Raw genomic sequence first — 13,398 nt, 5'->3', positions numbered from 1 at the left:
ACTAGTGGAGAAAGGCAGCAATGGTGTTGCCTTGCTGAGCCCCAGAGCGAGCTGCTCTGGGGAGCAATACGGAAGGGTTCAGCCGGACCCAGGTTCACCTGCCAGAGACAGAAGACAGGGGGGCTTTGTGTCTGCACCTGCAACAGCTGGTCCTCTTTCAGGAGCTCGGAGATGCCTTTACAATTTACTGCTTGCCATGATTTGAGGTGGGAGGAGGACGGCTGCCTTAAAGATTACAGAGGAGCAAAGTGAAGTGACCACAGGGGGACAGTGGGACTGAGTACCTGGTCTAAGGGACTGGTGGGGGGAGGGCCTGCCAGTGTGACTTAGCCTGCATTTTTCTCCTCCTTCCACATCCAGAATAGTGCTTTTAAAAGTCACTGTCATAAAAATTCCTTGTCATTTCACACAGTTTCAGTGTGTGTGTGTGTGTGTGTGTGTGTGTCCATGCGTGTATGTGTCTGCTGGATAAGGGATGGCCCTAAATTCCGTGACACTCCTGCCATTGAGAAATGGGGTCCATTTGCCCTCCTCCTGCATCTGGGCTGGGCTGGGACTGCTGACCAATACAGTCTAGAAGACGTTTTCCTGAGCTAGTGGCAGGCTCAGGCTTTGAGAAGACCAGCAGCTTCTGCCTTGGTTTCTTGGAGCTCTGGGCTTCTGTGTAAGAAGCCTGATTACTCTGCTGCAGAGATTATGTGCAACCCTGAGACCACAGGGAGAGGGAGGAGGCCCCTGCTGACTCAGCCGTCACTCCAAAGGCACCCGTCATGGGCATGAGACCAACTACGACCTTCCAACTAGAGTGAAGCTAGTTTGGACCCTCCAGACTAGCCCAACTGCTAATTCAGTACCAACAAGCCCCCCTACCCCAGTTGACATTACGTAGAACGGAAGAACCAAGCAGTGGAGCCCTGCCAGCAAAAGAGAGAATGAAATGGTTGTTTTAAGCTCCTAAATCTGGGGTCATTTGTTATGTGACGGTAATCAGAACAGTGCGTGAGGTTGGAGACCAGGTTATAGAGGTAGTTAGTTGGCCAGTCTGCGTCGTCCAGGCTGTTCAGGATTTAGGCAGATCTCTGTTTCATTGGTCTTTCTTTTTGGGGTTACTAAGGTCTTTCTTTTTGGATCAAAACCGTCCAAAGGCACTGGACTTTTCTAGGGATCAGAAGTGGTTGCTGCATGTGCCAAAGGGAAAACAATCCAGACTCAGAGGATGAAAAGACCACGGAAAACTTGCAAGGACAAACATCTTCAAATTGGGGGCAAAAGTCACGTTTTCTGGCTCACCCCTTTCAAGGCTACAGATAATGTCTATGTTGCTTGTTTGGGGATGTGGGTTGTAATTGCAATGGGGGCAGGGAGAGCAGAGTGAAGGGAGGGCAGTGAGGTCTTCTGTCTGGGGCCTGTTAGCATGTTGCAACTGGAGCAAACGAGGCTTCAGGTGGTAGCATCCTTTGTCGGCCTTGACTCCTTTGAATTGGGCTGGGGTAACACACTGCCTATGCTCAAGCCCCGAGAGGTGGATCAGATCTCCCCAGAGCCAGCACGCAAGGCATGCCTCTGCCTTTCTGCCATTCTGTCCAGCACTCAAGGGAGGCCACGCCTCCTGAACTGGGTTAAGAGCAGGTGCATTATAGAAACGGAGGCCCACAGAGGTCAAGATGACTTTTCTGGACTCAAAGCCGGGAATGGAAGCCCTGTGACTGATTTTGAATTCAGAATATCCTTTCTGTTCCTTATTTCCACATCCTTTTAAAGACTTTTGTTTCCCCTATTCTGCCTTCAGGGAGTATTATATTTATTTTATTTTATCTTATTTTATTTTATTTTGTTTTGTTTTATTTTAATAAATGTGTTTACAGAATGATGTAAAAGTTAAAAACCTTTTCATTTTTATACATATGTTTTTATACTTATATAGACATATATATGTATATATATGTAAATATATGTATATAGTTGTTATTGATAGGGACCAAATGTCAAAACATAATTAGGATAAAATTAATTTGTTCTAGTATAGCGACATAGTTTTGAAATTCAACATTAAAGGAATCATTTATGTAGTATGTTTTACTAAAACAATATCTGCTCTCTTTCGCTTCCATGTGTTCAGACAGCAATTTCAAGGGCAAGGACATTGTCACTGGGCAAAGGTCCAGGCACGGGTCCAGGTGGTTTCAGCCTCCTGGTCCCTTAGATGTTTTTGGATTTGCCTGAGACCTTGAGGGAGACTCAGACCCAGGTGAGTAGCTCCGGGTACATGGGGATGTGAGTTTCCTTCAGGTGTGTCAAGCCTCACTTTCCCCACTTCTCCCAGAAAGGGCGGTCCTCCCTAACTTGTCCCAAAGCAGGAAGGTATGTCTGCTATCTGGAGCAAGAGAGGTCTGAAATTAGGGACTAGCATATCTCAAGGGTTTGTACTTTGGGGTGAGCGCTTGTGCCACAGGGCTCCAGGAGTGAATCTTCTGTGTTTCCTGCTGGCTCGGGGCCTGAGCCCCGTATTGCTTCAGTTCCCTGCAAAACTCTCCAGGTGCCCACCTGACCTGAATTCCTGTTAGGCCCCTGACACCAGCGAGCTCTTGCCCCTTCCCTCTGGAGCTGGAATGTCTCATTCCCCCTTCTCCCAGATGGTTGTTGGAGTCCCACCGGGCGTCTTGCCCTCTCAAACCACATCCCGATGCTCACCTGACTACGTGCTACCTGTTGCCTGCATTTAAGTTATGCCTGCCTCCCGGTCTGGACCTTCTGGACTATTGGTGTCTGTCTGAAATAAGCTCTGGCTCTCTGTACCCATTGGACCTGAACTCTGGCCCCAATATCTGGCCCGATAAGGGCCAGTCTTAGTAGCAGTGTTGGAGCCACCTCAACTTTGTGTCTTGGTCTTGCAATCTTTTCCATCCTTACTGGTCTGTAAGGCTACCTATCGGTTGGTTTTGCACGCGAGGCCTTCTGGGACACCTGAGTTTCGGGTTTGAAGTAACTCCAGGGTAGAACCAGGATTTTGAATCATTCCAAAATCTCCTCCCCTTCCCTGGAAAGGGTGTACGTGCTTGTGACCACTGCCTGAAAAGTAAGCTGGCATCTTGGAAATGACCTAAAGTCACCAATTGCCTTTCTGTGAACTCCATCTGTCCAGTTTGCTCTGACGAGGAGCGACCCTCCCTTCAGGACCTCATTCCTCCATCTTCCCCTGGGAATAAACTCAAAGGCCACTCGTTAGACCAACCCTCCCCCTGGCACTCACTGCTTTGCTGAACTACATTCAGGAGTGGTTTACCTTCTCCAAAGCCACCACTTTGTCACTGCTCTGTGGCACCAGTGCCTCTGCTTTTCCAGAATTCAAGAGCGAATGGAACCATTCAACCAGATGTTTTCTGTAACATGGCTCATTTCCAGTCATTTCCCTGCAAACTGATGGGTACACGTAAAGCTCTGGTGAGACAACTTCCAGAGGTTCAGAATATCTCGGGGCTGCAGGCCGTGATGCAAGAAATCGACTTTATTTCTGATTCAGAAACCTCCCTTCCACACTTTGATGTGAGAAAGTGCTCAGACTTCAAAACAAAACTGTGGGTGTAGAGGCTGCAATTTGGTGGGCCAGACACAAGATACCCACGGAAATGATCCATGCCAGGCTTCTGCCAGCCATACCAAAGGCAATCCAATTAGCACATGACAGCTGGGATAGCGCGCTTCAATTCCACCACGCATGGGAAGCTGGTTCTCAATCATTAACAACAGAAACGTTTCATCCTGCTGTTGTTAGCTCTGACGCTTAGATCTTTTATTTCCATGGGGCCAAAGGTCCTAAATTATATGGTTGTGAATAAAAAGAGTCAGGTAGTGGCCTTTCCTCTGCTTTTCTTTTAGATATACACACACACACACATATATATAATATATATGTGTGTGTATGTATACATATATACATATTACATATACACATATATATATATGTAGGGAAATACTGCGTTGATGAAAGTTAAAATGTTTCATCGAAGAGCTTTCAAACTTTAAGCATGAAAACAATTATAAATAAAATATTAAAATTTCCTATTCAACACCAATATTTGGCTTTTAAATAAAACCGAGTACATTTCTTGTTAGTGGTAAAAGAAATTTAAAAGTCAGCCTCATTGGACCCACAGTCTTCATAGGGTTTTAGAAAACTCTCCATCGATTCATTCATTATGGATCTTTATTGATCACTACTATTGATCACTTTATAGTCAGGCACGGTTGTCGGCATGGACATTAAGAAAACGTGCAAAGATTTCTGCGCTCCCTGAGTTTACATTCTGTGGAGTCACAGTGACCCGCTGTGCCATCTTGCAAATCTATAGTTACATGGCCTTTTGTCGTTGTTTATCCATGAGATCAGAGCCAGCAGCTGTATGGAAAGGTCCTCCTTGGGACACTGTCCCACCCACCATTCCCACAGAACAGGAAGCTAGCTTCTGGTTTCCTCTGCCCTGTGAGTGGGTGCAGAGGTTGAGCTCTGGGGCTCACATACACATTGCTTCCTATGTTGACATTGAGCACATTTCATAGATAAAATAAAACAACTTCTTGTATCAGGCAATTAACAACATGAGGTCTTTTTTAAAATCTATTCCTAATTGATCACTTTATATAAATTATCTTATAAAGTCACAGATCCCTTTGAGAATCTGATAAAAGCTATGGATTCTCTTCCTGGAAAAAAAAGCACATAATACCAATACACTAAATTTTACACATGACTTAAAAATAAAAAAATAAAAAACAACCCATGGATCCCAGGTTGAGAACCCGTGGTCTGGAAGATTTTACTTTTCTCAACTTCTTATTCTGTTATCTACATATATGAACTTTCCATGAACTGGAGTTTTCCTCTTTAAATGTAGCCATTTGGGCTGAGAAATTGTGTAAAGTTTGGGCACACTGATTTCCACAAAGCATTGTGACATATATTCTTTCTGATGAGCGTGAGCCCTGCGTCTGCCTGTTTTATGAGGCAGTGTGCGGGAAACCCCGGCCCACGGCTGACCTCCTTTCCCCAAGTCAGACACCATACACCATACGTGGGCTTTCATTTCTTCTTTCCAGTTTGTGACAATAAAACCAAAGTTCCTTTGGGTATTTACTTTACATATTTCAGGGAGCTCTTTTTGCAGTGTATAGTACTCCTTTTGCCTTTCACAGTATCTGCTGAATACCCTCCTGGCTATTCAGAGAAAGGGTCGGTGGACACCTCCCAGGGCGGTTGTCTCCCTTTCCCAGACGTGAGGGGAGGATTGCAGAGGATAAAATGGTGACATTAATGTAGAATTGATTGTGAAATTCACTTTTCAGCGTGTTAGCCTAGATAACGGGCCTTCAGAGAGACTCATGTCCTAGTCTTGGAATCTGTGAATATGTTACCTTCTGAGACAAAAGAGATTTCGCAGCTGTAATTTGGTGAGAGATTGTGAACTAGGGAAATAACCTAGGCGATCTGGGTGGGCCCAACGTAATCGCAAGTGTCTTTATAAGAGGAATGCTGAAGTGTCAAAGTAAGAGGAGGAGACATGACAATGGAAGCAGGGGTTGGAGTGATGCAAAGAAGGGGCCATGAGCCAAGAAATGCAGGCGGCCTCTAAAGGCTGGGAAGTCAAGGAAACAGATTCTCCCCTAGAGATCCCAGTGGGAATGCAGCTCTGCCAACACCTTGAGTCTAGCCTGTAAGACTCAGTTTGGATTTCTGACCTTTGGAACAGTCAGATAATAAATTTGCATTGTCTGAAGCTACTACATGGGTTGTAATTTGTTACAGCAGCAATAGGGAACTAATACATCACTGACTATTTCATTCAAAAAGAACAAAGGTTAAAGCAGAAGCAAGATCACCTTCCTACGGGATCTACTTTTGCGCTGTCCCCTAAGACATCTGTAAAATAAGATGTCCTGACGTCACTCAAAGGGTTGTGGTTGGGTCTGCTCACTGCTGACCCGAGGTGGTTAGGTCTCCACGGTTCCTGTGTATGCTCTTTAGTCATCTTTCTGTCTCCTCCCTCACCATCTTCTTGCAGATAATGTGCACACTTCCCTGCTCTCATTTGATATTTTCAGTCTGTTGTGGGCTGAAAACCAAATACATCATGATTCATTTGTTAAAAAAGTGCTTTGAATGAGAGCTCGAGGAAATCTATCAGAGGACTGCATGACCTTTAAGGGTTTGACTGCAGCTTCTATGTTGACCACAAGGGCTCTGTGGTTTTTTATCTATACTCAGAATAGTTTGGAATTCTGGATAAGCATTCCCTGACTAAGCAGAGTTATCACTGTATTACTAGACATAAAGCTCGCAAGTTATGTTATATCACTCAGTAATTACCACAGTGCCATGTCATATGTAGGAGAAAGGAAAGTGAGTTAGAAGTCTGCTTCCGGTTGTGTTACCTTGTGCATTTTGCTGCAGTCTGAACCTCAGTTTCTCCTATTATAAAATGGACTTAGAGCCCCTGCTCTGTCTTCTTCTTTACTTGATCCTTACAAAGGTCAGATGAGATAACATATAAATGTGCTTTTATTTTGAGCAGCAAAGCATCAGAGAGTAATGCTTGTTAGCAAAAGTCACAGGAAAACTTTTATTTATCCCTACCAGTGTTTGGATATATGCAGGGTTTCTTTAGGTTGTGTGGTAGAAATTCATTCACACATCTTTCGTTATTCATTTATGTAGATGACACTAACTGAGCATTTTCCACGTGATAACCCGGGCTGCGTGAGGATATCACAGGCCTGGGAGGACGTGTGCTGTGAGGAAGAGAACGTGCGATGCACACGTCTGGCTCTGAATCCTGCCTCTGAGCACCTGCAACTTAACCTGTCTGATCCTACTTCCCTCCTGTACAAAATGAGGCTAATGGTAGTTCCTTGGTGGGCCTGCTGTAAGAATTAGCTATAAAATATGTCAAGCACCCGGCATCAAAATGTGTTGAAAAGGCAGAATATTTGGGGACTGTGAAACCAATATATTTTCATTTTTGGTAATCCCTAATTCTCAGTTGTCCCATAGTATTCACAGAGCTTCAAACGTAGAGGTTCAGCACGTAACTCCTTCTATAGATCTTTGCCTAGGGCGGCTAGGCCTCAAGAGTCACTGGTAAGAGGAAGGAAATGACACAGGAGCGTTTTAGGTCAGACAGAAAGGAGAGTGAGAAGCATGTCCCTTCTGAGCCATCAAAGTGAAAGAGAAGAGCACCGGAGGGAGGTAAGTGAGCAGTCAGACATGTATATTAACAGTACGATCTCTCTCCCTTCAGGCCCACACTGAGGGCTGTAGGTGTTACAGACAGGAGCAGGGTACAGACAGGAGCAGGGACGTTTTCACCCTGTCTCCTGTTGGACGCGCTGGGAGGAGACCATCCCACAGGGGGACTCTCTCAGCTGCATGGGATGCCTGTGGCAGAGTAAAAAATATGGCACCACCGACATGGCAGGAGGATGTGTGAATTAGCATTCCCCAGCTTCCCTCGGCTTAAGTGGGGTGTAGCAGAGACTCAGAAATTCACTTGTGGCCTGTAGAAGAAGAACTTAGCTGATGATGTGGCTGGTGAGGTTTTCCAGTACAGGGGTAACGAGGTCCTGTAGCCGAGGGGGAGCAGGGCCCATCACTCAGGTGTGGCACCAGCAAGGGCCAAGATGGGGCCAACGAGTGGGAAGGGCTGAGACCAACGGCAAACTCACCAGCTATAGATTTCAGATTCAGAGGCCAGCAGTGGTGCAGGGAACATCCTCGTGGACAGTAGGACTCTGGAAGGACACAGCAGTAACAGATCATATGGCATGAGAGCCCATTCTTCCCCAGCACCCTGAAATCTCCTCTTTCCCCACACCCAGACGCCATCTTGAAAAAGAGGAGGTGGGAAATCTGGAAGATTGAGCGTTGACCCAAAAGAGACCTGGTCACTCCAAAGAGACTATTCCAGCCTACAGAGGGTGAGATATTACTAACTGGTAAGTTTAAAGTGTAACCTCCATGTGTATTCTCTGTAGGATGAAAGGAAGGTTCCATCACTAGCAGAAAATAAAGAAGCTGCATCTTATTTACATAACCTGGCAGCGTGTGCAATTTTTGACCCTAATCAACAAAACATGGCAGTGATAACAAAGATGGAGATGTCCTTACGGGGGTGAACCGGCCCTTGCCTTTGGCTGAAGGACGCTGGGCTCGTGGAGAGCCAGGAGCACAGACTCATTATCTTCAAGTTAGTCTTTGATAACTCAAATATCTGTGTAATGCCGGGTGTCCTATTTTCTGGGCTTTTTGTCTTTTAGTTTTCAATGATTTCTTCTTATTTCCTCTTGTGCTTTGATCACTTTATATTGATGATCTAAAATGTATGAAAAAAAGTAGAAGCTCTGGATGATGTTATTTTCTTCTGGGTAAGATTCTGTCCACTTCTGGAAGACAGACAGAGGCTGGGTACGTCATCTGGGTACAGTGGAGTTGGGTCTGCCTCTGGATTACCCTTCTGATTGTATCCTTCAAGAATCTTAGAGGCTTATCAAGGCCCTTTCTCCATTGCATGTCCTCAACTCATCTTTTTTCCCCTCTCTAGCATTTCAAGAAATCAAAATTTCTGCTTAGTTCTCACCCTCTCAAAAGTTTCTTTCTTCTTTGCTTCTCATAATTTTATTCAGCTTTCATAGTTGCTTTCAGTGGGAAGTTTGTGTAATACTGACTACTCCATCACAGTCAGAAGTGGAAGTACTCCTGTGTTTGGTTTTTTAATTGATTCAATATTAGAGAGCCATTAAACACTCAAGATGACAAATGTAAAATATTTTGTGTCACTTTTATGGATGTTTTTATTTTTCTGGCTTCACATTTTGGAGGTATGATTGCATATAGCAAAATGTGTAGATCTTAAATGTGCAGTTCAATTAGTTTTGACACGTGTGATCCTCGTGTAACTGTGTCATTTTATTTTTAAATGTATTTTCTTTTTATTACCTAACTTAATGAACATGAAAATGACTCTGGCATGATAGTCAAGATTCATAAATCAAACAAATTTTCATACTTTGGAATTTCATGAGGTTTATTTAAGCTGCTGTGGGAATTATCATTTTAATGCAGTGCTTTCTACACCAAGCACACAACCATGTCTGCTCTTAGAAAATGAATAAATGCCTTCTAGATTGAAGTAAATTCTTAACTCTATTTTTAAAATTAAGTGGCTCAAATATTTTCCTTCAATAATAAATAACTCTAAGTTTGGCAATTTTGTTTGAATTATTTTTCAACCACTTTTTATTATAAAGGTATATCATTTTTATTGTTCCAAGATGGAAAAATGCAGAAAGGCTTCCCAAAATTTCCTCACCAGTAACTCTATTTTAGATGTAACCAATATTTACAGTTTGGGTATATATTCTCCCTGCATTTTATGCACATAAAATTTTTAAATAAAAATACTGCCATATATATATATTTTTTAAAAATTGTTTTTCTTAAAACTTACCAATAAACATTTGTCTCATGTCAACAATTATACTTCCAGACTTGCCTTTTAAATTGATGCCTATAGTGTATTTTACGGAATTTACTTTAATAAAAAAAGAGAAAACTATTGTTGCAACTGTGGATTATTCCCAAACATTCACCATTAAAAATCACGCTGTTATACATCCCTAAAGTGAAACAAATTCCCAATATACTAATTATTTCCTTAGGATAAATTTGTATCGGTGGAATTGCTTAATCAATGTTATAGATATTTTTTGTAGACTTTTCTTTCATATAGCAAAAGTTTCCCACGAGAAATTCTTTGCCGATTTATACTTCAGCAGCTGCCCAGGAGTGGTCTTAATTCTCCTCATTTCACCAAGAAAGGCAGAACATATGTCATTGTTGTTTTAATTTGTATTTCTTCTGTTACTATTAAAGTTTATTTTTTTAGGTTTTTTTATTTTTTTTATTCACCCTACATATGTTATATTTTTCTTTTTATTTGTTTTGCTTTTATTTATTCACCCTACATGTTTTCTTTTTCTTTTTTTAATTCCTGTTTCTGTATATTTTTTTTCTTTTTGGACTGTTCATGTTTTTCTTATTGACCTGTCATGGCTGTTTGTTTAGTCACCCTTAGACTTTCATATAGGTTACAGATACTGTGCCCCGTTTGTCATTTGCCTTGTGGTATGTTTCCTGTTGCAGTTCTGACGGAGCATCACAGATCCACCCTACAGAGCCCCCCAAATGGGATGGGAAGTAGGAAAGGGGTTTCTGAGAGGTCTGAGGCTGGAGAGTCAGGCAGAGGCCAGCTCACCTAAGGCTGGCTGGTCACGCAAAGGACCCAGGAGATTCTACCTGAAAATATCTAGGCAGTGAGGTCTTCCGGTTTTGTTTACCAGATGAGAGGTGAGGTAGTGATGAAGGTGGCATGGACAAGACCCAGACTTCTGGCCTAGGCAGTGAGATCGAGAGCGGTGCCTTGAGCTAGTGAGGGTCACCAGGAGGAAGCATGCCTGGAAGGGAGATGCTGAGCAGTAGTCACTGGCTCTGAACTATCCGGAACACCCAGGTACATGCACTTGGCCTTCAGAGCCCCACAGCTGAGTCCGGTCCCTGGCACATGGTGGATTGCCTAGTAGATCAAGTTTAATTGAAATGAATTCATTATCAGCCTCCATCAAGTATGATGTTCTCTTTGGTGCCTTTTGACCTCTGTGCCTGGTGCCAGCAGCCTCAAAACTAATTTTAATCATGTCAGTTCTGCTTCTCGGGAATCCACAGATCCCAAAGAGAATAAAGGTCATAAATGACATTCCCTTCACATCTGGCTGAGAGCCCAGACTGTCCCAAGGGCCTTGTTTCTTTTCCTTCTGTACTCGGGTTCGTGTGGCCTTCCTGATTAAGTAAATGTTCTACGGTTTTGCATGGATTTCCTGATAGAATCCAACTCTCATGCAGGGTGTCATGCGGGGTCTCTGGTCCCACTCCCTGCATAAGAACACAGCATATGGCAAGGCCAAAAAGGAACACCAATGGAGCCATGGATGGGGGGTTCATACCACTACAGTCTCGCTGGCGGCTGCGTTGGAGACACAGGAAGTAGGATCAACACGAGCTGCAACCCGCCGTCCGCTTCTCTGCCAACCAACCACCCCTTGCTAACTGCAATCTGCACTTGCTAGTTCAGCCACTGCAGTTATATCAGTGGCTAATGGCTACCTGGTTACAGCTCATGGCCAACTAGTTACAGCTGATGGCCATCTACCACCCAAGCCAGCACCTTTCCATATGAGGCCGAGAGCCTGGAAACTGCTCTCTGGGACTCTGTCCCCACACCAACAAATGACTTTTGTCCCTTTTCAAACTTTAGCAACTTCTTTGGCTCAGGTGAAGCAGATCATCATGGTCTCTCTCTCTCTGTCTCTCTCTTCCTCCCTCAAGACAATTAGGCCTTCTACAGAGAAGGCACTGCTCTGATCAGAAGTGGCACGGAAGTTTGGGGAGCTGCAGGCATCCTGTTGGGTGCTGGCAGGTGAGAGAAGCAGTGTTCTAGCTTTAGGAGGAAACAGGCAAGTGGGTTGTGGGGTGAGTGGGGGTGAAGTGGAAGGAGAGGGCAGTACAAGAGGATGGGATCGAAACAGAAAAGCTTTCAGGAAATTCAGAACAAAAACTTCTGAATCCTGAAGTTCTCAACATTCACAGCTATTATAAAGCTCACATTTGGGCTAATTCTACAAGTCATTCATTGTCCACTGTAAGAGGTGCTGGACTTGTGATCACGTTAGAGCTCTGAGGGCAATGGATACTTCTCCCTTGCATGTGGAATGGCCTGACTGTGACTCTAAGTGGGTTAGTCCCTGCAGAAGAGGCAGCTGCCTCAGTTTTCTACCTGAGATATCTGCCATGTATGTGCATATCTGGTCTCCATTCATCCATCTCATGAACAGACTCTGCAGCCTGCCAAGCAGGCCCTGTGCGGGGTGCTAGAGAGCGGCTAGAGGTGGGAGGACGGAATATGGCCTACCCCACAAGGAAACTTGTGTTCCCTCTGACAGCTCACACTCTGTTCTTTTTCACTCCCACTGAAAACATTATTGGGCCCCTACTTTGGGCCAGTCCATGCCGGGCATGGACAATTCAGAAAGGAATAAAACATATCCCTTGTTCTGGTGCGACCAATGGGCAGGGGAGGCAATTGGCACATGGGAGTTTACAGTTCTGTGTCACCATTACTCTATAGATGCACAAAGACCTGCAGGGCCATGAAAAAGGACGCAAGTAACTGAGTGTTGGGGCTTCACAGAGAGGTCTGTACAACGTAGAGCTTTATGGGTAAGAAGGATTTCAGCAGGAGGAAAGCCTGAAGGAAGTGAGGCAGAGGGAGCAACAGTGCACGTGAACTCACGGAAGATTCCTGAAATCAGTGCCTGGAGCAGAGGGAGCCCGCAAGAGGGGGCAGAACAGAGAGTGCAAATGTAGAAAGGTCACAGCTGGGGAAGAGCTTGAAGCCAGGTGTGTGCATTTTCTGCTGATGAGAGAAGTGCTGCTTCTTGGGTCACCTTAGATGGTGCATGGAGAGCGTTCTGAAAGACCAAGCAGGAGTGGACGTGGCATAGGGCTATAACAGACAGTGGCAGTAAAAACCAGAGAGCTTATTCTATTAGCTCCATTAATTCCATTTCATGATCAACAACACACATTTATGCAGCCTCTGTAGGAAAGTGAGTCCCACAGCCAGTGTGGGGTAGAAGATACAGAGGTTAATCAAAAGACACAGTCCTCAGGTCCTTATATTTGTCATTTAAAATGGACACCCTGAGGTGGTGGAAACACATGAGAAGAATGAGTGGTGGGGCAGATACAGCGTTTTTGTTAATCAAATGTTAGCTACCAGGCTCTGTTGTGCTCTTTTATTTTGTTTACACCTTAGCACAGTGGCTTTCAAACATTTCTGACCATGACCTAAAGTAAGAAATACAATTTATGCCGTGACCCAGAACCCATACAAAAATTTCACCAAGTGCTATTGAGATGCACTCTGATATTTTATATCCTCTTTTATTTTACTATTTTTTAAAAATGCTGGTCCCTGATCCTCTAAATCGATTTCATGACCCACTATGGGGTTATTCCAGCTTACAATTCCTGTCTTTCCGTGGCTTTGAGGGGGAGATGTGTGTGTAGGCAGGTGAATGAGATCAGAGATGGGGCAGTGAATGTGTCCATAGGGAAGGAAGCAATTGCCTCAGTAAATTCCTGAGCCCGAAGAGGGTAGTGAACGATCTGGCGCCTTCACGAAGAAGGGGGATGCATTTGCTTCTGATTAGAAAGCGATTTTTTGATATCTGGTAAAGGTACAGAGTAGCATTCCTGAACTGGGTGCAGTGGAACATTTTGAGATCAGAATA

Source organism: Rhinolophus sinicus, chromosome 4, assembly GCF_057876585.1.
Source record: "Rhinolophus sinicus isolate RSI-liver-muscle chromosome 4, RSI-T2T, whole genome shotgun sequence".
Taxonomy (NCBI): domain Eukaryota; kingdom Metazoa; phylum Chordata; class Mammalia; order Chiroptera; family Rhinolophidae; genus Rhinolophus; species Rhinolophus sinicus.
Note: the sequence above shows the minus strand (reverse complement) of the source record.